The following is a 26,047-nucleotide window of genomic DNA, read 5'->3' on the forward strand; positions in this document are numbered from 1 at the left end:
AGAATAATTAAAATAGTTTTAAATATAGGTTAAGGCTTTGTCATTCCCCATGTATAACTGAGAAATTACCAAACACATTCTCCAAAGACATTATGAAGAGATATAATGGGCAAAAGTTCATAAGAAGTGATGCTAGACTACAGTGAAAGGTAGATTCAGATTACGCGACAAGATAGATTACATTGCCCGTCTTCTACTTGTGAAGAGAGATTTCATTATCTGAAAATGCCAAACTAGAGTATAGCTCTCCCTTATGGAGAGACAAGATCAGGGGAGGACCGGGCCACTGTGGCCGGGTGAAAGAGGAAAAGCAGGTCACCTGTCTTTCTCACACACATGCACACGCACACTTCTACAAGGTCTTCAGGGTTCAAGAGAGCACTGAGTGCTGCTCCCCTGGGTCTGTGTGTCAACCAGGCTGTCTTGCACAGCTCCATCCACACAGGAAAACAATGTGAATACTGAGAGACAGCAGGGCTAACAGAGTAAGAGAGCAGTGGGACAGTATCTGTTCATAATGCTGCTGCTGTAAGACATTCCCTGCTTAGACTGTTAGTGGCACTAGTTGTGAATTCCTCTCGATAACCTATGACTATAGGGAAGGTGGTCTGGGTTGTTTAGCCAATGGCAATACTCTTCCATATACAGATAAACACAAATACTTGTATATATATATATATATACACTGTGCAGACATACACACAGAACAGTACGCGTTCATGCAGTCACATTCAGACGCACCCAGCCCAACAGACGCTACAGAAGCCGTTCAAGGACACAAAGAAATTTGAGTTTCATCTAATTCCTCTTCTGATAGGCAGCCTCTCCTCTCTTCAGAATCCTCTCCTCGCTCAGCATTACAGTCATCAATCTATTTTACACAGGCTTCAGATGTGTGCAGGGCTTTACAGCCAAATCAAGTCTTCCACCCCAACTATTAATCTGGGTCTCGGGTGAATCGTCCCTGAACGCTCCAGCTTTTTACAGTGACCCTCAGGCTGCATGGTGCACACTCAGATCTGGACCTCATCTTTACTTTCTGAGCCTTCTGTAGTCCAAAGAGAAAGCTAAAATAACACCAGGGACATTTGAATAAAGAACAGGGGCTCCCATGTCATCCATCTTAAATTGTGATGTGTTAGGCTACGTCTCCCACAAGGGGATGCCGGGTAGGTAGTGTGAATTCCCAGAGTTCAAACCCAGATCTCCTGAGTACCACAAGACTGTGTTAGCCCACTGAGCTGAAGCCTATGCATAGCTCGGGGAGCTAACATAAGTCTTCAGGTCTCAAACAACGTTAAATTGTCATGCAAGCGTGGTTCTGAACCACCTTCTTTAAATTAGCACCTCTCCAGGGCAGGGCATTGTCACTCTGGGAGCGAGACAGAAAGAGAGAGACCAGCTTCTGCTGATCAGAGTAGTAATTAACAGAGTTTCAATTTCAAAACAGAGCAGATGCTTATTTAAAAACCTGATCGATTGGCCACTTGGTCAGCATGGTGCTCTGACTCCATAGAGAAGGCCAATTACAACAACAACAATCGCCCCTGAAAAAATGTTCACCGCTTAATCAGTTGTCAGAGTATAGCTAGCTTAGATATTGCCTAATCCAGCTGAGAATACAAAATTATTTTTAAAACAATCCAACTGACACTGAGGAGACAACCCCTCTCTCCCCTGCACCAAGCTCGCTGGCTCTCTGTCACTCTGTCCCCTCAGTAGAGCTATGGTAAACTTCCAGTCTCAGGGGTGAAGATAAACACCAACAGCTGGCTGCCTAATGGGGTTGAGAGGGACTGCCTCTGACCTCCGTCAGCTTGGCACGGACGTTGGTTGAATGGATAATCAGTATGGTTAATAGTCATTTATCAGCTTGTTTCTCTCTCTCCTCTCTCTCTGCTCTCTCTGTCTCCTCACTCTTCTCTTCTCTTTCTCTCAATTCAATTCCATTTCAATTTAATGGTTTTACTAGCATGGGAAACATATTTATACATTTTCAAAGCAAGTGAAATAGACAAACAAAAGTTAAATAAACATTACAAAAATGAACACTAAACATTACACTCACAAACGTTCCAAGAGAATAAAGACATTTCAAATGTCATATGTCTATATACAGTGTTGTAGTGATGTGCAAATAGATAAATTACAAAAGGGAAAATAAATAAACATAAACATGAATATAGGTTGTATTTAAAATGTTTGTTCTTCACTGGTTGCCCTTTTCTTTTGGCAACAGGTCACACATGTTGCTGCTGTGCTTGCACACTGTGGTATTTCACCCAATAGATATGGGAGTTGATCAAAATTGGATTTGTTTTCAAAATGTTTGTGGGTCTGTCTGTGTAATCTGAGGGAAATATGTGTCTCTAACATGGTCATACATTTGGCAGGAGGTTAGGAACTGCAGCTCAGTTTCCACCTCATTTTGTGGGCAGTGGTTTAAAAAAATATATATATATATTTCACTTTTATTTAAACATCATCATCTGCTCATTTATCACTCCAGTGTTAATCTGCTAAATTGTAATTCTTCGCTACTATGGCCTATTTATTGCCTACCTCCTCATGACTTTTGCACACACTGTATATAGCCATTCTTTTTTTCTACTGTATCATTGACTTGTTTATTGTGTTATTGGCTTGTTTATTGTTTATTCCATGTGTAGCTCTGTGTTGTTGCCTGTGTCACACTGCTTTGCTTTATCTTGGCCAGGTCGCAGTTGTAAATGAGAACTTGTTCTCAACTAGCCTACCTGGTTAAATAAAGGTGAACAAATTGTTTAACTTACGACCAGGAATACAACTTCCCTGGAGCAGATCCTTTGTTCACTCTCCCCAGAGCAATTGAACTTATACCAGAGGCCGACCCAAAACATCACCGGTGGAGGAGATGCACTCGAGGCGGCCTGCTAGTTCAACTTTGGAGGCGCGCACACCATCCACCGCTTCCGAATATATTACACGATAATGTTCAGTCTTTGGATAACAAAGTTGATGAGCAGGGATGTCTTTCCAGAGAGACATCGGGGTCTGTAACATACTTTGTTTCACAGAAACGTGGTTCTCTCTGGATACTCGGTCGGAGTCGGTAAAGCCAGCTCGATTCTCAGTACATCGAGCAGACAGTTTTAAATATCTCTCTGGAAAGCAGGGGGGGGGTTCATGATTAACGACTCATGGTGTAATTCTAGGAACACACCGGAGCTGAAGTCATTTTATTCACCTGGCCTAGAATACTTCACAATTAGATGCCGACCATATTATCTCTCAAGATAATTCTCCTCTGTCATCGCCACGGCCATTTTACATCCCACCTTAAGCCGAAAACCTTGATGGCCCTCAATGAACTTCACTGGACTTTATGCAAACTGGAAACCACATATCCTGAGGCTGCATTTATTGAAGCTGGGGATTTTAACAAAGGACTAGAGGACTAGGCTGCCGAAGTTCTATCAACATATCAATTGTCCTACTCACGCTATGTTCAGGGTAGCTTGCAAAAAGAATGACTATTATATGACTATTACATGACTATTAAAACTTACCTTAATCAGAAACTGTGGACAGATGGTAACATTCGCACAAAATTGAAAGCAAAACACTGCATTTATCCATTGCAAGGTGACTGATAATATGGCAGAATATAAACAGTGTAGTTATTCACTCTGCAAGGCAATCAAACAAGCTAAACGTCAGTATAGAGATAAAGTGGAGTTGCAAAATGGCTCAGACACGAGACGTATGTGGCAGGGACTACAGACAATCACGGACCACAAAAGGAAAACCAGCCACGTCGCCTAGACCAACGTCTTGCTTCTGGACATGCTAAACACAATCTTCACACGCTTTGAGGATAACACAGTGCCACCGACGTGGCCCACTACCAAGGACTGTAAGGCTCTCCTTCTCCGTGGCTGACGTGAGTAAAACATTTAAACGTGTTAAACCCTTGCAGGGCTGTCGGCCCAGATGGCATCCTTAGCCGCATCCTCAGAGCATGCGCAGACCAGCTGGCTGGTTTGTTTACGGGCATTTTCAATCTCTCTCTATCCCAGTCTGCTGTCCCCACATGCTTCAAGATGAACACCATTGTTCCTGTACCCAAGAAGGCAACGGTAACTGAACTTAATGACTATCACCCCGTAGCACTCACCTCTGTCATCATGAAGTGCTTTGAGAGACGAGTCAATGATTATATCACCTCCATTCCGCTGATCCTCAACACTGGGGTCCCACAAGGGTGCGTGCTCCTGTACTCCCTGTTCACCCATGACTGCGTGGTCAAGCACGCCTCCAATTCAATCATCAAGTTTGCAGATGACACAGCAGTAGTAGGCTTGATTAGCAATGATAACGAGACTACAGAGAGGAGTTGAGGGCTCTGGGAGTGTGTGTTATGAATTTTATGAATAATGACGAAACAATGTATACATTTAACTATAACTAATTGAATTCTACCCTGTTTTACTATATCTGATTAATAATGTTAGTTCCTAAGAAAGAGGTTATGTAGCATGGACAAGGGGTAATTGGAAATGATAACCATTGTGGAAGAAGGAATGTATGTGTGTGTGTGTGTCTAAAGTAAGCAAATAGAATTCTTAACCTATGTTTGAACCGACCCGGCTATAACTCTGTGGGTATAAGATAGGACAGCGAGAGCCCCTCCAGGTTTTCCGTATCTGGGGGGGGACTGGAACTGTCAGATAAATTGTAATAAACTGTGGTGACACTTCAGTAGATAATCCAGATATAGTGTGTGCGTTCGTGGGTTGGAATGGACTTTTGAAGCTGCTTTGCCTTTGTCGGAGAAGAGGAGGGACATCTAAAATGTTATTGGACGGAATGTTAGGTATATAAACCAATGTACATGGTATTATGACCAGAGCTGTCGGGAAATAAACGCTACTGATTAATTTTAAGACTGATCATTGTCTATTTTATGCAAATAAGAACCTTACAAATTCTTATAAATGGACAAAGTGTTTTGCTTTGTTACAATTGAATTGGTTAATGAACATATAGGAATTAAATTCCTCTAACAGTGTGGTGTGTGGAAAACCATCTCTCACTCAACATCAACAAAACAAAGGAGATGATCATGGACAGGAAACAACAGAGGGTGCACCCCCCTATCTACATCGACGGGACCGCAGTGGAGAAGGTGAAAAGCTTCAAGTTCCTTGGTGTACACATCACTGACAAACTGAAATGGACCACCCACACATACAGTGTGGTGAAGAAGGCGCAACAGAGCCTCCTCAACCTCAGGAGGCTGAAGAAATTTGTCTTGTCACCTAAAACCCTCACAAACTTTTACAGATGCACAATTGAAAGCATCCTGTCGGGCTGTATCACCACCTGATACGGCAACTGCACCGCCCGCAACCGCAAGGCTCCCTAGATGGCAGTGCGGTCTGCCCAACGCATTACCGGGGGCAAACTACCCACCCGCCAGGACACCTACAGCACCCAATGTCACAGGAAGGCCAAAAAGATCAGCAAGGATATCAACCACCAGAGCCACTGCCTGTTCACCCCGCTATCATCCACAAGGCGAGGTCAGTACAGGTGCATCAAAGCTGGGACCGAGAGATAGAAGTTGTTTTTCAATCTCAAGGCCATCAGACTGTTAAACAGCGATCACTAGCACATTAGAGGCTGCTGCCTATAGGAACAGACTAGAAATCACTGGCCACTTTAAGCAATGGAACACTAGTCACTTTAATGTTTACATATCTGGCATTACTCATCTCATGTGTATATGCTGTATTCTATGCTATTCTCATTCACTTAATAATGTTTACATATCTTGCATTACTGAACTCATATGTATATACTGTTTTCTAAACTATTCTACTGTATCTTAGTCCATTCTGCTCTGACATCGCTCTTCCATATGTATATAGTCTTAATTAATTCCTAACTAGATTTATGCGTATTGGGTATATGTTGTGTAATTTGTTAGAAATTATTGCATTGTCAGAGGTAGAAGTACAAGCATTTCACTACCCCCACAATAACATCTACTAATCACGTGTATGTGACCAATTAAAATTGGATTTGATTTGATGATTTGGTTGGGTCTAATTGTGTTGCTGTCCTGGGGCTCTGTGGGGTCTGTTTGTGTTTGTGAACAGAGCCCAATGACCAGCATGCTTAGGGGGCTCTTCTCCAGGTTCATTTCTCTGTAGGTGTTGGTTTTGTTATGGAAGGTTTGGGAATCGCTTCCTTTTAGGTGGTTGTAGAAATGAAAGTCTCTTTTCTGGATTTTGATAATTAGCAGGTAATGGCTTAATTAAGTTATGCATGCATTATTTGGTGTTTTACATAGTACACAGAGGATATTTTGGGTTGGTAAGTGAAACCCAGACCTCAAAATCATTAATGGGTTCTATAAGTATTTTTTGCCAGATCCTAATTGGTACATCAAATTTTACGTTCCGTTTGATAGCATAGAAGGCCCTTCTTGCCTTGTTTCTCAAATCATTCCCAGCTTTGTGGAAGTTACTTGTGGCGCTGATGTTTAGGCCAAGGTATGTATCGTTTTTTGTGTGCTTTAGGGCAACGGTGTCTAGATGGAATTTGTATTTGTGGTCCTGGCAGCTGGACCTTTTTGGAACGCCATTATTTTTGTCTTACTGAGACTGTCATGGCCCAGGTCTGACAGAATCTGTGCAGAAGATCTAGGTGCTGCTGTAGGCCCTCCTTGGTTGGTGACAGAAGCACCAGCAAACAGTAGACATTTGACTTCAGATTCTAATAGGGTGAGGCTGGGTGCTGCAGACTGTTCTAGTGCACTCGCCAATTCATTGATATATATGTTGGAGAGGGTGGGGCTAAAGATGCATCCCTGTCTCACCCCCCAGGTCTAAGGAAAGAAATGTGTGTGTTTTTTGGCAATTTTACCTGCACACTTGTTGTTTGTGTACATGGATTTTATAATGTCGTATGTTTTTCCCCAATTTCCCTCAATTTGTATAGCAGACCTTAATGCCAAATTGAGTCGAAAGCTTTTTTGAAATCAACAAAGCATGAGAAGACATTGCCTTTGTTTTGGTTTGTTTGTTTGTTTATTAGGGTGTGCAGGGTGAATACGTGGTCAGTCGTACGGTCATTTGGTAAAAAGCCAATTTGTCTTTTGCTCAGTACATTGTTTTCGCTGAGGAAATGTCTGCTGTTAATGACAATGCAGAGGATTTTCCCAAGGTTGCTGTTGACGCATATCCCACGGTAGTTATCGAGGTCCAATTTGTCTCCACTTTTGTTGATTGGGGTGATCAGTCCTTGGTTCTAAATATTGGGGAATACGCCAGAGCTGAGGATGATGTTAAAGAGTTTAGGTATAGCCCATTGGAATTTGTAGTCTGTATATTTTATCATTTAGGATACCATCAACCCCACAGGCCTTTTTGGGTTGAAGGGTTTAAATTTTGTCCTATAGTTCACTCAACGTAATTGAAGAATCTAGTGGGTTCTGGTAGTCTTTAATAGTTGATTCTAAGATTTGTATTTGATCATGTATATGTTTTGCTGTTTGTTCTTTGTCATAGAGCCAAAAAGATTGGAGAAGTAGTTAATCCATTAATCTCCGTACTGGATAGATAACTCTTGTTGTTGTTTGTCTTCCAATTTTTCCAGAAGTTGTTAGATTCTATAGATTCTTCAATTACATTGAGCTGATTTCTGACGTTCTTTTTCCGTAGGGTATTTCTGTAAAATTTTAGTGATTCACCATATTGAAAGCGTAGGTTCAGGTTTTCTGGGTCTCTATGTTTTTGGTTGGATAGGTTTCTCAATTTCTTCTTAGGTTTTTGCATTCTTTATCAAACCATTTGTCATTGTTGTTAATTTAGTCTGCTTGAAGTTAGTCTGCTTGAAATTTGATAGGAAAGTTGAGAGGTCAAATATACTGTTTAGGTTTTCTACTACCAAGTTTACACCTTCACTGTTACAGTGAAACATTTTGTCCAGGAAATTATCTAGAAGGGATTGAATTTGTTGTTGCCTAATTGTTTTCTGGTAGATTTCCACACTACTTTCCTTCCATCTATAGCATTTCTTAATATTATTCAGTTATTTTGGCTTGATTGAGCCTAGCTCTGTTCAAGTGGAGTGTAGTTTTGTTATCATCTGATAGAGGTGTCAGTGGACTGACTGTGAACGCTCTTAGAGACACTGGGTTGAGGTCAGTGAAAAGGTAGTCTGCAGTACTACTGCCAAGAGATGACGTATAGGTGTACCTACCATAGGAGTCCCCTCAAAGCCTACCATTGACTATGTACGTACCCAGCATCTGACAGAGCTGCAGGAGTTTTGACCCATTTTTGTTGGTTAAGTAGTCGTAGTTGTGTCTTGGGAGGCAAATGGGGGAGGGAATTATGTCACCTCCAGGTAGGTGTGTGTCCTGGTGTGTGTTCTGGCATTTAGGTTGCCACAGACCAGTACATGTCCCTGGGCCTGGAAATTGTTGATCTCCCCCTCTAGGATGGAGAAGCTGTCATTGTTTAAGTATGAGGATTCTAGTGGGGGGATATAGGTAGCACACATGATTACATTTTTCTCTGTTGAGATCAATTCCTAATTCATTTCTAGCCAGATGTAAAATGTTCATAGTCTGACTAATTTAATAGAGTGGGTTAGGTCTGCTCTATACCAAATTAGCATAGTCTCTTCCCTGTTTCACACCTGATAGTTTGGTGGATGGGGCTAAATCAAATCAATTCAAATGTATTTATATAGCCCTTCGTACATCAGCTGTTATCTCAAAGTGCTACCAACTCTCTGTAACCTAGAGGGCAACCAGTGGGCCCATCTCCTTTATAACCATGTTTCTTTGATAAAGTCTGGGTTCCTGCTCTTTAGCAGGAAGGCAGATGACCTCAAACCTTGTATATTCCAGGATGAGATAGTAAACGCTTTGTGTTTCATAGTGTCTAGTGTTGTTTTTGTGTGGTTTATGCCAGCACCATCAGTAGGTGTGAGCAGAGCGTGTTAAACATCTGATACATACCTCTTAGGTCGCAGGATGGGGCTTGGGCGGGAGTAATAGTGAGGGTTAGGTTTCCTCTCTCTCACCAAGTTCATTACCAATCACAACCCATTAGCTCTTGATAGGGGCTAATCTATCATGCATTCAGCTTTTGGCCTACAGTAAAGCACATGGAAACATGGATAGAACATACTCAAGCAGTAGTGTATGTTTAGGCAGATCTTTAATGGTAGAAAAATATATGGTGATGGATAGCACATACTCAAGCAGCAGCTCCATCAGCCTCCAATGTAAAACAATTGAGGGAAAAAGTCAATAGGAGAACTCTAGAGTCTGTCTGACTTTAATTGTATTTTTTGCCTGAACCAACCCTTGAAACCTGATGAATAAAAGAGGGACCTCTCCTCTCTGTAGGTGTGGGTTCCTCCTTCTCTTCTACAGCCCTCCAGGCTATGACCTGAATCACTTGCAGTGCATGGCTATATTTAACTAGAACCCCTTCATACATTACATGCAAACACTTGTACTGTTAAATACCCTTTTGAGTGGACCACTTATGCCCCCTTTTGGTCTACACAAAGGACTACAGGGACCTAGTTCTAATGGAACTGGCTATTGCAGTGCTACACCAACTTGTCTCCCTTTTATTTTTGGTAACTTTGAGTGGGAAAAGGGCAAACCATGCCCAAATGATCAGCACGTTGGTAACATAATGTGCAGTCAATTGAACCAAAATCTATTTGGCTAGAGTAATTGGAGTTTAATTGACTAGTACACACTTTTTTGCTGTACCAAGCAGAGTTCAGATCTATAGCTCTTTTACTTGGCTGTGATTTCATTCAATTTACCCTCTAAAGAAAGATGCTGCTAAAAGTTTAAGTCTGAAGGGTGGGGAAGCAAGAGTGCGTGCATTCAAACCTAGTCTGTGACCTCACTAAATATCTCTCTAAGAGAAATTAAACCTTCTGTGAAATAAGTGCTTCTCATATGTGACATGTAAACAAACATCTGAGTAACAAAACATCAAAAAGAGCATCCAGCTCTACAGAAAGAAAACATCACCAAATAATGTGTGAAATGCAATGGGAAGCATTGGGTCTCTTCCACAGAGGTCAAAAAATGTAAACGCTTCACATTGCAGTAGCAGAGAGGAAAAGTACCAAGAGGCAAAAAGAGAGGGTTAGTATTTACTTGTGATACATATTATACCCTACCATGCAAGGATTTGTAGAAAGAGAGCTCTTCTTTTAAGCAGCTTAAGCAACCCAAAGCAGCCAGGCACTCCTAATCCACCGTCCACCTGTTTTGTATGTTTATTTACAATATGCATTCATTAAACAGACACAAATGTTTAGCTGTGCCGCCGCGGCTGCCCTCGTCGGCTTAAAGAGCAACAACAATGGATGAGGAAGTTGCACTCTGAAACTTCAGTTGAATCCAGCGGGTGGGTGTCTGTTCAACTGAAACAAGGTGTAGAAAAAGTTCAACATTGAACCCAAAGGGGTATTTATTACCTGGAACCAAAATGGTTCTCCTATGGGGACAGCCGAAGAACCCTTTTAGATTCTAGATAGCACCTTTTTTCCCGAAGAGTGTATAGGTATCTCTGTCTTCTCAGTGTTTTGTCAGTACAGAACCTTATATTTTTTTTATGTATGTAGCACTGTCCTTGAGCTGTTATTGTCTATTGTTGTTCTGTATTATGTCATGTTTTGTGTGGACCCCAGGAAGAGTAGCTGCTGCTTTCACAACAGCTAATGGTGATCCTAATAAAATCCTAAATCCTAATCCAACAATAAATGTCTCGTCTCCCCTTGGTTTTATTTTCCACACACAAAGCAACAGAGCCTAAGAACTCATCTCTGATCCAACAAGAAAACATTGTGAATGCTGTAAGTACAAAATGACTCAACATAATGTATGTCTTTGAGCGAACCGGTCTACACTTTACCAGACCCTAATATAAGACAACACTAACCCAATACCATATACTACACCAGCCTTTCTCAAACTTGGTCCTCGGGACCCCAAGGGGTGCTCTGTTCGGTTCAAGTAATCAACTATCATCAAATTTTGATCATTTGAATCATCTGTGTAGTGTTAGGGCAAAAACCAACACATGCACCCCTTAGGGTCCCGAGGACTGAGTTTGGGAAACGCTGCCCTGCACACTGTACAAACCATGCACTAATAGGCATATAGAAAAACCCTAAGTAACCATATTACTACTTCTATGTAATTACATTTACATTTACATTTAAGTCATTTAGCAGACGCTCTTATCCAGAGCGACTTACAAATTGGTGAATTCACCTTCTGACATCCAGTGGAACAGCCACTTTACAATAGTGCATCTAAATCATTTAGGGGGAGGGGGGGTGAGAAGGATTACTTATCCTATCCTAGGTATTCCTTGAAGAGGTGGGGTTTCAGGTGTCTCCGGAAGGTGGTGATTGACTCCGCTGTCCTGGCGTCGTGAGGGAGTTTGTTCCACCATTGGGGGGCCAGAGCAGCGAACAGTTTTGACTGGGCTGAGCGGGAACTGTACTTCCTCAGTGGTAGGGAGGCGAGCAGGCCAGAGGTGGATGAACGCAGTGCCCTTGTTTGGGTGTAGGGCCTGATCAGAGCCTGGAGGTACTGCGGTGCCGTTCCCCTCACAGCTCCGTAGGCAAGCACCATGGTCTTGTAGCGGATGCGAGCTTCAACTGGAAGCCAGTGGAGAGAGCGGAGGAGCGGGGTGACGTGAGAGAACTTGGGAAGGTTGAACACCAGACGGGCTGCGGCGTTCTGGATGAGTTGTAGGGGTTTAATGGCACAGGCAGGGAGCCCAGCCAACAGCGAGTTGCAGTAATCCAGACGGGAGATGACAAGTGCCTGGATTAGGACCTGCGCCGCTTCCTGTGTGAGGCAGGGTCGTACTCTGCGGATGTTGTAGAGCATGAACCTACAGGAACGGGCCACCGCCATGATGTTGGTTGAGAACGACAGGGTGTTGTCCAGGATCACGCCAAGGTTCTTAGCGCTCTGGGAGGAGGACACAATGGAGTTGTCAACCGTGATGGCGAGATCATGGAACGGGCAGTCCTTCCCCGGGAGGAAGAGCAGCTCCGTCTTGCCGAGGTTCAGCTTGAGGTGGTGATCCGTCATCCACACTGATATGTCTGCCAGACATGCAGAGATGCGATTCGCCACCTGGTCATCAGAAGGGGGAAAGGAGAAGATTAATTGTGTGTCGTCTGCATAGCAATGATAGGAGAGACCATGTGAGGTTATGACAGAGCCAAGTGACTTGGTGTATAGCGAGAATAGGAGAGGGCCTAGAACAGAGCCCTGGGGGACACCAGTGGTGAGAGCGCGTGGCGAGGAGACAGATTCTCGCCACGCCACCTGGTAGGAGCGACCTGTCAGGTAGGACGCAATCCAAGCGTGGGCCGCACCGGAGATGCCCAACTCGGAGAGGGTGGAGAGGAGGATCTGATGGTTCACAGTGTCGAAGGCAGCCGATAGGTCTAGAAGGATGAGAGCAGAGGAGAGAGAGTTAGCTTTAGCAGTGCGGAGCGCCTCCGTGATACAGAGAAGAGCAGTCTCAGTTGAATGACTAGTCTTGAAACCTGACTGATTTGGATCAAGAAGGTCATTCTGAGAGAGATAGCGGGAGAGCTGGCCAAGGACGGCACGTTCAAGAGTTTTGGAGAGAAAAGAAAGAAGGGATACTGGTCTGTAGTTGTTGACATCGGAGGGATCGAGTGTAGGTTTTTTCAGAAGGGGTGCAACTCTCGCTCTCTTGAAGACGGAAGGGACGTAGCCAGCGGTCAGGGATGAGTTGATGAGCGAGGTGAGGTAAGGGAGAAGGTCTCCGGAAATGGTCTGGAGAAGAGAGGAGGGGATAGGGTCAAGCGGGCAGGTTGTTGGGCGGCCGGCCGTCACAAGAAGCGAGATTTCATCTGGAGAGAGAGGGAGAAAGAGGTCAGAGCACAGGGTAGGGCAGTGTGAGCAGAACCAGCGGTGTCGTTTGACTTAGCAAACGAGGATCGGATGTCGTCGACCTTCTTTTCAAAATGGTTGACGAAGTCATCTGCAGAGAGGGAGGGGGGGAGGATTCAGGAGGGAGGAGAAGGTGGCAAAGAGCTTCCTAGGGTTAGAGGCAGATGCTTGGAATTTAGAGTGGTAGAAAGTGGCTTTAGCAGCAGAGACAGAGGAGGAAAATGTAGAGAGGAGGGAGTGAAAGGATGCCAGGTCCGCAGGGAGGCGAGTTTTCCTCCATTTCCGCTCGGCTGCCCGGAGCTCTGTTCTGTGAGCTCGCAATGAGTCGTCGAGCCACGGAGCGGGAGGGGAGGACCGAGCCGGCCTGGAGGATAGGGGACATAGAGAGTCAAAGGATGCAGAAAGGGAAGAGAGGAGGGTTGAGGAGGCAGAATCAGGAGATAGGTTGGAGAAGGTATGAGCAGAGGGAAGAGATGATAGGATGGAAGAGGAGAGAGTAGCGGGGGAGAGAGAGCGAAGGTTGGGACGGCGCGATACCATCCGAGTAGGGGCAGTGTGGGAAGTGTTGGATGAGAGCGAGAGGGAAAAGGATACAAGGTAGTGGTCGGAGACTTGGAGGGGAGTTGCAATGAGGTTAGTGGAAGAACAGCATCTAGTAAAGATGAGGTCGAGCATATTGCCTGCCTTGTGAGTAGGGGGAAGGTGAGAGGGTGAGGTCAAAAGAGGAGAGGAGTGGAAAGAAGGAGGCAGAGAGGAATGAGTCAAAGGTAGACGTGGGGAGGTTAAAGTCGCCCAGGACTGTGAGAGGTGAGCCGTCCTCAGGAAAGGAGCTTATCAAGGCATCAAGCTCATTGATGAACTCTCCGAGGGAACCTGGAGGGCGATAAATGATAAGGATGTTAAGCTTGAAAGGGCTGGTAACTGTGACAGCATGGAATTCAAAGGAGGCGATAGACAGATGGGTAAGGGGAGAAATAGAGAATGACCACTTGGGAGAGATGAGGATCCCGGTGCCACCACCCCGCTGACCAGAAGCTCTCGGGGTGTGCGAGAACACGTGGGCGGACGAAGAGAGAGCAGTAGGAGTAGCAGTGTTATCTGTGGTAATCCATGTTTCCGTCAGTGCCAAGAAGTCGAGGGACTGGAGGGAGGCATAGGCTGAGATGAACTCTGCCTTGTTGTCCGCAGATCGGCAGTTCCAGAGGCTACCGGAGATCTGGAACTCCACGTGGGTCGTGCGCGCTGGGACCACCAGATTAGGGTGGCCGCGGCCACGCGGTGTGGAGCGTTTGTATGGTCTGTGCAGAGAGGAGAGAACAGGGATAGATAGACACATAGTTGACAGGCTACAGAAGAGGCTACGCTAATGCAAAGGAGATTGGAATGACAAGTGGACTACACGTCTCGAATGTTCAGAAAGTTAAGCTTACGTAGCAAGAATCTTATTGACTAAAATGATTGAAATGATACAGTACTGCTGGAGTAGGCTAGCTGGCAGTGGCTGCGTTGTTGACTTTGTAGGCTAGCTGGCAGTGGCTGCGATGTTGACACTACACTAATCAAGTCGTTCCGTCGAGTGTAATAGTTTCTACAGTGCTGCTATTCGGGGCTAGCTGGCTAGCTAGCAGTGTTGATTGCGTTACGTTACGTTAAAAGAACGACAATAGCTGGCTAGCTAACCTAGAAAATCGCTCTAGACTACACAATTGTCTTAGATACAAAGACGGCTATGTAGCTAGCTAGCTACGATCAAACAAATCAAACCGTTGTACTGTAATGAAGTGAAATGAAAATGTGATACTACCTGTGGAGCGAAGCGGAAGTTAGTTGAAGTTCTATTCGGTAGAGGTTGGCTAGCTGTTGGCTAGCTAGCTAGCAGCATCTCCTACGTTAAGGACGACAAATAGCTGGCTAGCTAACCTCGGTAAATTAATATAATCACTCTAAGTCTACACACTCTAAACTACACAATTATCTTGGATACGAAGACAGCAAAGACAACTATGTAGCTAGCTAACACTTCACTAATCGAGTCGTTCAGTTGAGTGTAATAGTTTCTACAGTGCTGGTGGACAGTGGACGTTAGCTAGCTGCTTAGCTAGCTGCTGGGCAGATAGCAGTGTAGACTACGTTAGGACGACGAAATACGATAATTACGCAATTATCTTTGATACAAAGACGGCTATGTAGCTAGCTAAGAAGAAATTGCTAAGATTAGACAAATCAAACCGTTGTACTATAATGAAATGTAATGAAAAATGTAATGAAAAGTTATACTACCTGCGGACCGAAGTGTAGATGCGACCGCTCGCTCCAACCCGGAACCGTAATGTTACGACTATAACAATATTCAGTATACTATACCAGCACCCTAATATAAAACCATGCCAGAACCAGTCCAGTCATGTGTTTTAATCTAGTCTAAGAAATATGGGGAAAGTTCATCCTTGCCGAGATGTTACCTCTCTCTAATGAACCGTTCTGTGATATTGAAAGATAATGGCACTGGCACTTCAGAGGAGCAACCAATTAGTGGAGTGACTGCCGGGGGGGATAGATGGCCACAGAGCGGGGATAAAAATCACACACAAAAACACGCGCACACGGGGGATAAAAGCAGCTCTACTGAGGGAGGCAACCTAGGTGACCCTGACACACAGCACCGTAGCACAGGAACATCCAAAGACGACTGTCTTCTCCCTCTTACTCATATTTCTCTGGGAACCCAAAGAAGAGAGCTGATTAGAGAGCTGGTCCTGCACCCACACACAGTCCTGAAGGAGCTGGCAGAGTGGTGGTGTTTGGCCCTGGCTGAACCACTTGAGACAATGTGCCAAAGTCTATGTATTGCCACTGCTGCAGTGATCAAGACTTGAGTGGTGTCCTGAATATGCCAACCACTTCAAGTTTACTGGCTTGGGCATCACCGGCTTGTAGATGAATCTCGATATCATACAACCAGTGTGGCAGAGAATAGGAAGACGTGCTGAAGAGGATTAGTAGTGGTAGTATGAAGTAGGATCATTCAGCAACGAGAGAGAGAGAGAGAGAGAGAGAGAGGAGATCATTTACACTGAGTGGAACCTCCATTATCCAGTGCCCATTTGTGGTTCTCTGAACAGCCTGTTCTTATTCTGTCCATGGTTCTCTGAACAGCATGTTCTTATTCTGTCCGTGGTTCTCTGAACAGCATGTTCTTATCCTGTCCGTGGTTCTCTTAACAGCATGTTCTTATCCTGTCCGTGGTTCTCTGAACAGCATGTTCTTATCCTGTCCGTGGTTCTCTGAACAGCATGTTCTTATCCTGTCCGTGGTTCTCTGAACAGCATGTTCTTATCCTGTCCGTGGTTCTCTTAACAGCATGTTCTTATCCTGTCCGTGGTTCTCTGAACAGCATGTTCTTATCCTGTCCGTGGTTCTCTGAACATCATGTTCTTATCCTGTCCGTGGTTCTCTTAACAGCATGTTCTTATTCTGTCCGTGGTTCTCTGAACAGCATGTTCTTATCCTGTCCATGGTTCTCTTAACAGCATGTTCTTATCCTGTCCGTGGTTCTCTGAACAGCATGTTCTTATCCTGTCCGTGGTTCTCTTAACAGCATGTTCTTATTCTGTCCGTGGTTCTCTTAACAGCATGTTCTTATCCTGTCCGTGGTTCTCTTAACAGCATATTCTTATCCTGTCCGTGGTTCTCTTAACAGCATGTTCTTATCCTGTCCGTGGTTCTCTTAACAGCATGTTCTTATCCTGTCCGTGGTTCTCTTAACAGCATGTTCTTATCCTGTCCGTGGTTCTCTTAACAGCCTATTCTGACTTTGGAATCTGAAGTAAAATTATTGATTAAAAATCTGCAGCTATTCGAGAGGAGAAAAAGACAGTCAGGAGGAGGGGGAGGAAAAAGTTAGAAACTGTCTCCCTGCTCTCCTGTCCCCTCCTTCACAAAAAGACAAAGTAAGTCATTTAGGTGAAACAATGGTATTTCTTACCCTTGAGGAGGTTGCCTTTGGTTAAGAACCCACAGGAATTCTGAAGGCCTTCTAGACTGATAGGTATTCTACAGAGCAAGGACCCCACCTGGGTATGTTGTTTTAACCACCTGCAATGGGTGCGTGTTGGTGGCAGGGAAGTCAGGCGCAGGAGAACGAACTTGGTATAAACGGAGTCGTTTAATAAGTGCTCATAAAACTCCAAAAACCAAAATATACAAAAAAAATAATAAACGTGGGTACAAAACCCGTCGCACATAAGGGGAAACAGAGGGTTAAGTACACAACATGTAATTGATGGGATTGGAACCAGGTGTAAAGGAAGACAAGACAAAACCAATGGAAAATGAAAAATGGATCAGTGATGGCTCGAAGGTCGGTGACGTCGACACCGCCCGAACAAAGAGGGACCGACTTCGGTGGAAGTCGTGACACCACCCCTGATGGAAAGAGCTGATTCTACAAGGCTTACAAACTGTGATAAACAAACACCTACAGTATGTCAAACTTGAGGAAGGAACATTTTAATAAAACTATGGGAAATAAAATCTTTACCCACAATGATCAAAACAAACACAAAGAAAAATCCTTATATGAGAGTGAAAACACTGTGCGCTGCAAGCAGTGAGAGCCCAAATAAAAATCTATGAGACTAACAATAGAAGCTTTTTCTTGGAGCAGGAACAGTGAGGAGCCCACTTTTTAATGCTTACTGAGCAAAGTACCTACCGGCTTTTTGAGTGAGCTGAGAACAAAACAAAACAAGTCTATGTCGGCCCTAACAATGAGCTCGGCATAATTTGCACCCAGGGCAGCAGAAGAAGGAAGCATCTGAAGAATGGATGCTGTTGAGTCATACTCAGTTTATGATAGCAGGGCAGTGATGCTTATTCTGCAAATAAGGAGGGATTTAGTTTATAGGGTACCCTCTGGGAACAGGAGGGAGATAATGATGTCTATGTATGAGAGAGCGAGAGAGAGAGAGAGAGAGATAGAGAGAGAGAGAGAGAGAGAGATAGAGAATTATCTGATGCTCGGGAGACTCTGGGAATGTAGGCCTACATGGTAGTGAGTTCACACTGTATTGCAAACCTGCAAAGTAAAGAATTGTCTCTCTGTCACATATATTGGAGTGATGACATCCACAGTCTTGTAACAGAGCTCAGAGAGGGCTACCTCTAGAGCCATTTGTTGTTGTTTTTTGGATGAATCTTATTTCCGTGGCTTCAGTGGGAAGTTGTTAAATATTGTCATGGAAATGCAACCAATTCTTTGGACCATTCCAATACCCTAAAACACCTCATTTTTCCCCTGGACTTCTTTAAATTGTTTTAGCGGTTCGCATCCAACTAAGAGGTGCATAGACCGCCACCTACAATACTGGAGTGTGAGTCTACTATTCAAACAGGGGAGCGGAAAAGGAAGGTGAAAATGGAAGAAAAATGTAAAAGGGGTGAAAATTTGTCAGACTAATGTTCACGCTACAGACGGCTATATGGTTCCGCTAATATTTTTCAGTGGGTGCTGCAGCACCCTGAGCACCCATACTTCCCGTGCCTATGACAGGGCTTCCCTTGAAAAGGGGACAATCTGAGCTTTACAACAATTCCAGAATTAATACTGTACTCCTAATATTCAACAAATAGCTTTAATATTTCCATTCAGAAAAAACTACTGGACTCACATTTGATCAAAGAAAAAATTGCCTACATGAAGTAAGAGAGAGTAAACATTATTGTTTCTAGTTGAGGTTAGTTACACTTTAAATGTCTTGGCTTGCTGGCTGCGCATCTGTTAAAAGACTGAAGAGTGACTGAAGTGACTGCCCAGGAGGTGTGTGGGAGAGCCAGGCAGATCAGCTCAATCAGACTGCACAACTGAAAGACATTAATTCTTCCAATTAGAGGATTGCATTAAATATTCTAAAAAAGCATGCTTGCTTATGATTGGACAAAGCAGATGAAAAGGAGCTTTGTGTCAAATTAAATGTCCATTAGTCTCACTTGGAATTCTCGTCTCGTCACATTTTCTTCAACTAAAATTAAAACTAATTTGTTACAGTAATTTGTTACAGTTTTTCATGGCGTCTCGTTATCATCATTTGTTTTGGTCTGGAAAAATACATTTTTAATATTTTTCATAGTTATTGTTTATGAAAAGAACACTTTTCTGGGCATAGAAATCAATAGTGCTTTGTGAACAGAATCGCATCCCTGCTCCAACTATAAGCATGGGATGAATACAATTTTCCTGTAAGACTCTGGCAGGCTTCGGACTTGCTTGACTTGGTACCATGCTCATCACAGTCATGTGGGGCTCCTTTTGCCTGCAGCTGTTTTCTCCACTCTCCTCCAGACCCCCAACAACGAAATAATGCAGAGAGGTCTCTCTCTCTCTCGTTCACTCTGTCTTGTTTTTTATCTCTCTTTCTCAACCTCCCCCCTCTCTCGCTCTCAATTCAATTCAATTTCATTTCAAAGGGCTTTCTCTATTGTCTCTCTCTCTCACTCAGCCCACATTTCATTCTCTGTACTGTGATTAAAGATCTCTGTATGGGGTGAACATGCAGACCTACATTGGCAATCATCATTAACCCATTGCATTATTTACTCAACCTTCATTTCCCAGGACATCCTGGTTTTGCATCATAATGTCTCTGATTGTGCATTACATTGTTATTTTAAGTGTACATTCACACAGTGTCTTTCAGGTGTATGGGTCTTGGGGAGTGTTGATTACATCAGGAGGTGCTTGACCTGAGATGTTTGGATCTTCCTGTTGATGTGCAGCGTCCACCTCTAGCTTGTGTTCCGCACCCTGCTGGGCATCAGCTGGTGCTCTTTTTATTGGCTCTGTGCCAGGCTCCTCAACAGTGGGGAAATCCTCGTCTGTTTCTCTGCTCTTCCTCAGGTGTCCCCTGTTCCTCCTGAAGACTTGTCCCTGTTCTCTCTTCACCTCGTAGGACCTTTGCTACACGGGTCTGACTACTGTGGCCCTCTGCCACCTCAATTTCTGTCCTGTGAGTGGCTGAACTCTCACCCTGTCATCTTGTTGCAGCTCTGTGAGATCCTTATCGGAGGTATCATAGTACTTTGCCTGTCTCTACTGTCTTTTGTTGAACTTCTCCTGCTGACAGTTTGCCATCACCAGTCTCAGTAGATTTTCACTCATTAGCAGTAGTGTCTTCGTACATCTTCCCATGAGCACCATTGCAGGGCTGCTGTATGTTCCTTGTGAAGGGTATTTCTGTAATCCAGCATGGCCAGGTATGGGTCAGGACCTGCTATCTTTGCTTTTGCCATTAGTCTTTTGGCTGTTTTCCCTGCCGATTCTACATTCCCATTACTAAACGGGTATCCTCGAGACAATGTTTTGCGTTTAAAGCCTTGCTGAAACTTCGGAACTAATCTGAAGAGTACTGGGGACCATTGTCTGAGTACAGGATGTCAGGTATCCCATAGCGTGCAAAGTGTGTCTTTAGTTTTCAAATTAACATTTCCGACTGTGTGTTCTACAAATGGTGTGTTCTCCACTTCCCAGAAGTTTGAAATGTAATCAACTGTGACTATGTAGTCTCTGTCGTTGAACTGAAACAGGTTAATCCCTATTTTTTTCCCCTGAGACGCTTTGGTGCTTCGTGTGGCCTCAGCATCTCTATCTGCTGTTTCACACCACATGCAGTGCAGGTGCTACATTGTTCCATGTATGTTCTCAGCTGTGCATTCATGCCTGGCCAGTAGACACACTCACAAACTCTCCTCAGACATTTATCGATTAATATGTGTGAGGATTGGATTCTTCGCAATATTGTCATGCCCTGGCCATAGAGAGGCTTTTATTCTCTATTTTGGTTAGGCCAGGGTGTGTCTAGGGTGGGCATTCTATGTTCATTTTCTATGTTTTGTATTTCTTTGTTGTTTGGAGGGTGTGGTTCTCAATCAAAGGCACCTGTCTATCGTCTCTGATTGGGAACCATACTTATGTAGCTTTTTCCCACATGAGTTTTGTGAGTAGTTGTTCTCTGTTTTGTGTCTTTCTGCACCAGACAGAACTGTTTCGTTCGTTCTCTTCGTTGGTTTTTTGTTAATCAGTGTTCAGTTCAAATAATAAAGATGAAGACGTACCACGCTGCACCTTGCTCCTAAACTCCTTCAACAGCCGTTACAATTATCTCTCACCCAAGGACAGCAGGCACAATGATAACTCCATTTTGCACACTCAGCTCATCTCTGTTGTGAAAATACATGGCTACTTCCAAGGGTACATGTTCTTTCACTTTCGGCCACCACTGCAGGATCACATTTTTCAGTGTCTGGGGCTCCCGGTTCAGCTCAGTGGTTCTCTGGGTGGCCTTTAGTCTCTCGCTTGACACAGGCAGGTAGTGTATCATGTTGATTGATTCCACTTCGACCTCCACAGGGCCTCTGTTTTCTTGTTCTGTGAGGTACGCCCTGCTCAGGGTGTCGGCCAGCACCAAATGTTTTCCAGGAACGTGTCGGAGACTGACCTCGTAGTTTTGGAGTAGGGATGAAACGGTTACCGGTTTCATAATAAACCGCTGTAAAATTCCCAACAGTTAGTATTACCGTTTCAAATGTTTATTATCATTAAAACCGTGTTTGATTACCACGGATTGAAAAACTCATGGTAAATACCGTCCAGCATTAACCAAAGTTAGCAATAGTCTGACGCAGGCGCAGCATGCAATGTGGGTTTTGTTTTGTGTGAAAACATGGGGGAAGGCAGCGACAGCGCTCGGGAGATTTTTCAGCCTTCTAAGAGGACCAAAGGGGGCAACACTTCAAATCTCTTGAGTCATCTACGTGACCACCACCCATAACTTTATAGAGAATGCAAGGTAAGTTAACTTTTAGCTCAATGCATGATGTGGGGACTTCGGAATGGGGGGAAATGTCATGGTTTGTCTGTCTAACTTGCTAATAGCTTGTCAATAATGTAAACTGAAGCTTTCAGTGTTACCTACTCTTGTAAAAACACTACACTTGTTCTGCTGCTGCATGCGTCATGTGTCTGCAGACTCTATTCGCCCATTGCACACGATAACACGCTATCTAGTTTAGTCACCCAATCAACATATTTTGTTAATTTAAAATCCGTCAGTCGTCGAAGTGGTTGTAAAAGTGTTGCAACAGGAGAAACACTAGAGTCCTATACAAGACTCATGTATTTATATAAATTGTTGGGCTCATTGCAATTACTATCAGTCTTCTTAAGACTCATTTGTATTCATGCAAATTGTGCATGGGGTCATTGCATATACTCATGCAACACAGAAGATAGACCGTGTGTGTGTTTGTGTGTGAATAATTATAATGTAACACTAATAATAATAATACATTTCCTGTTCTCTTGTTTACAGTGGGCGTGCAGCAGACAAACCCAGTGATGCTACTGGTCCCTCCTCATCTACAGTTGTGACACAGACACTCAGGCAAGCATTTAACAGGCAGGCTGCTTATGGACCCACATCAAAACATGTTCAAGACCTCACTGCAGCCCTTTCATAATACATTGCAAAGGACATGATGCCATTTCAAATTGTTGAGAGGCCAGACTTTCTGAGGCTGATGAAGGTTGTCGTGCCTCACTACAAAGTTCCATCACCAACATTATTTTACAAGACTGAAATCCCAAACCTGTACAACCAAGTTAAAGCTGATGTTGGAAAAGTTTGACTCAAAGGCACATGGTTTGCTGCAACTACTGACCTCTGGACCAGTGAAAGCAGGGGTGGTCAACCATACACCAGCTTAACTATCCATTACCTCACCCCAGACTGGCACCTGGAATCAAACTGCCTGGAAACTGTTCTTCCCAGAAGATCACTCAGCTCACAACATCAGAGCGTTTTTTGAGAATATGCTGGAAGAGTGGGGGATCAACCAGAAAGACCTGGTCTGCATAACCACAGACAACGCAACAAACATGATCAAGGCTTTTGCAAAGTTCCCAGATCTGTGGCTTGGGTGCTTTGGCCATAATTTGAACTTGGCCATCTCAAAGGCTCTGAAAATTCACAGAGTTGACACAGCAGTCAAGGCCTGCTGTCATCTGGTCCAAGGCTTCTCACGGAGCTGGAAGAGAAGGAGAAAACTGAGAGAAAAGCAAGCTGCCCTCAACATGCCACAGAAGGCTCTGATCCATGATGTGGTGACTTGATGGGGTTCTACACACAAGATGCTTGAGCGTTTCCTCAGCCAACAGCAGCCAGTCTGTGTGACACTGGCTGGAGAAAGAGGAACATGGCATCTGATACACAAGGATGCTGACATAAGTGTCATGGAGTAACTGTGCCAACTCCTTGAACCTCTGAGCAAGTTTACAGATGCACTTGCCTCAGAGACACAAGGGCAGCCATCAAGCCTGTTCTGGACCACATCACCCGTGATGTACTGGTGGAAAAGGATACAGAGCCATCCCTGACCAAGGAGATAAAACGTGTAACGAGAGAAGACCTTAACAGATACACAGAGAAGGCAAAGAGAGTCATGCACATGGCTTGTTTCATTGACCCCCACTTCAAAATTAGCTTTTTAGATGAGCCTGAGGCTGCAAAAGTTGACACTGACAGCTGTGTCCAGGAAGCCTTGAAGCTGGCAGCTGCACAAGTCAGGGATGAACCACAAAGCACCAGCAGCACCTCCACCACCCCCACAGCAGCATCGGAGGGGAAAGGCCTGGCTGGGTTGCTGAGAAAGATTACCTCAACAAGTCAGCAGAGAGGTGAAGAGGGTCAGATTCCGACCACCCCAGAACAGAGTGAAAGAAGAGATCAAGGTCTACCTGTCTCTGCCACCCATTCCAGCAGAAGAGGATTCACTGGTGTGGTGGAGGGGCCATGCATCAGAGCAGCCTCACCTTGCCAGGGTTGCCAGGAAGATTTTGTGCATCCCAGCAACCAGCATGCCATCAGAGTGTTCAGTGCCAGCGGGCACATTGTCTCCCCTCGTAGATCACTACTTAAACCGGACAAAGTAAATATGCTGACATTTTCACATTTCAATCTCAAGTGAACAAAGATGCAGACATACAGGATGTTAGGCCAGCAGCACCTTATTTCCTTATGAAGGAGAGAACGGACATACAATCAGTGCTGTTCATTTGATTTGTTTACTTATTTTGTGTTGTTATTTTAATGTCAACACCTGCACATTGGATGTGTTTACATATGGTTATAATTGTTCTTAATTGCACATTGCTTTACTTGTGTTGCTTTTATATGCACATTTACAGTTGTGTTCATTTAAACCTGCACTAGGGGAACTTTTCACTCTCATGGCCACATGGTGCCATCTTTAATGTTAATGTTATTATTTTAATGTTTATGCACACAAAAAGTGCATAGTGCTGCTAATTTTATTTGTTGTTTTTCAATACAAAACTTGGTTAAATGATTTCAGTGTGTTTATCAGTACATTTTAGACATGTCCAGCACATTTTAACAATACCACGATAGTACTGATAATTTGTCACCCTGCATCATGGCTGCTCCTAACCCACATTTTGAAGCGTCACACTGAAGTACAATCTGCTCTGTTGGGTTGTATTTCAGCACAGGGATCTGTGCAATAGTATCCCTTATTTTCTTGAAAGCCAGATTATGTCTCTCTGACCACTTCCATAGTGAGTCCTTTTGTGTTAGCTGTCGTAGTGGCTCGCAGAGCTCCGTGGCGTAGGCTGCAGAACTTGGCTAGGTAGTTTACCTTGCCCAGGAAGCGCTGCACCCCCTGCACATCTGTAGGCCTATGCATCTGTCTGATGGCTGTCACTTTTCCTGGGTCCGCTTTCAATCCCTCTGTTAGCAGGTGGCAAATGTAGGGCTGCAGAAGCTGCAGCTTCTCCGGATTCAGCTTGATATTGACCTTCATTCATCTGTCCAGGAGCTTTGCGGATCTTGTCCAGAGTCGCTGCTTCATTGTTTTATCCTTTTCCCACAACCAGGATGTCATATGCAATGATTTTAACTCCTGGAAGACCTTCCATTGCCTGGTTCAACCTCTGAAAGATCTCTGGGTTTGACTGATTCCCATCGGTATGCGCAGCCACCTTTAGCATCCCATCGGAGCAGAGAACGTGGCTCGATTCCTCGTCCAGTTCCACATGCCAGAATCCGTTTTTACATCACAAACAGAGAACACACGTGCTCTGTTCAGGTCTGGCAGCACGTCTTCAATAGTGGGAAGTGGGTAATGGCTCCTCTTGAGCGCCTTGAGAGGTTTTGGATCAATACGCACTCTTAGTTTTCCGGACGGTTTCTGCACTACGATCAGGCTGCTAATCCAATCTGTGCTTTTTTCAACTGCTTTTATCATCCTTCTTTTCTCCACAAGCTCCTCTTTGATTTTGTTTATATAGTACTCTGGCACTCTTCTCTTTGGCAGCTGGACAGGCTCCACTTGCTCATCCACTTTCAACTTTAGTTTGCCGGGTAAGCATCAGTCTCCCTGGAATACATCAGCGTACTTTATTTGCTCTTTAGTCCAGGATCCTGTTGTTTTCGCGATGGCCAGATATTGTGATGCTGCACAGTAATCAACTTCATTGCCTAGAATGGGCCTGTGCACTTTGTTGACAACGATGAACTCAACTCTGTAGGTTCTTATTGCGTGGATTGATCACTTTAAGTGTGCACTTCCCCAGTGGCGTCAGAGTACTCTTGTTATAGATCACCAATATCTGACTGCAGGGCTCTAGGTGGCTGTCTTTTGGAAGGTTTGCAGGGATAACATTACAACTAGCACCACAATCTAGCTGAAATCTGACTGTTTTGTTGTCCAGCATGGTTGCAAAGAGAGCTGCATTGGGGTCTGTGGCTTTCTCCTTTATTATTTTGATGCTCTCTGACTTTGGCCCTTGTGTGATGCATCCTCACCTCTCTGAGAAAGCTGACGCATTTTCCATTGCTGGTCCCTACACTTTTGCAAACTGTCGAGTAGTGATTGTTTTTTCCACAGGATTTACATTTGTCCATATGCAGGGCATGATTTATTTTTTCTCTCTCATGTGTCCATCCACAGTATCTGCATGGTATAATGCTCTGTCCCTCTGGGTCTCCTCTCCCT

This window comes from Oncorhynchus masou, chromosome 12, assembly GCF_036934945.1.
Source record: "Oncorhynchus masou masou isolate Uvic2021 chromosome 12, UVic_Omas_1.1, whole genome shotgun sequence".
In the NCBI taxonomy this organism is placed as follows: Eukaryota; Metazoa; Chordata; class Actinopteri; order Salmoniformes; family Salmonidae; genus Oncorhynchus; species Oncorhynchus masou.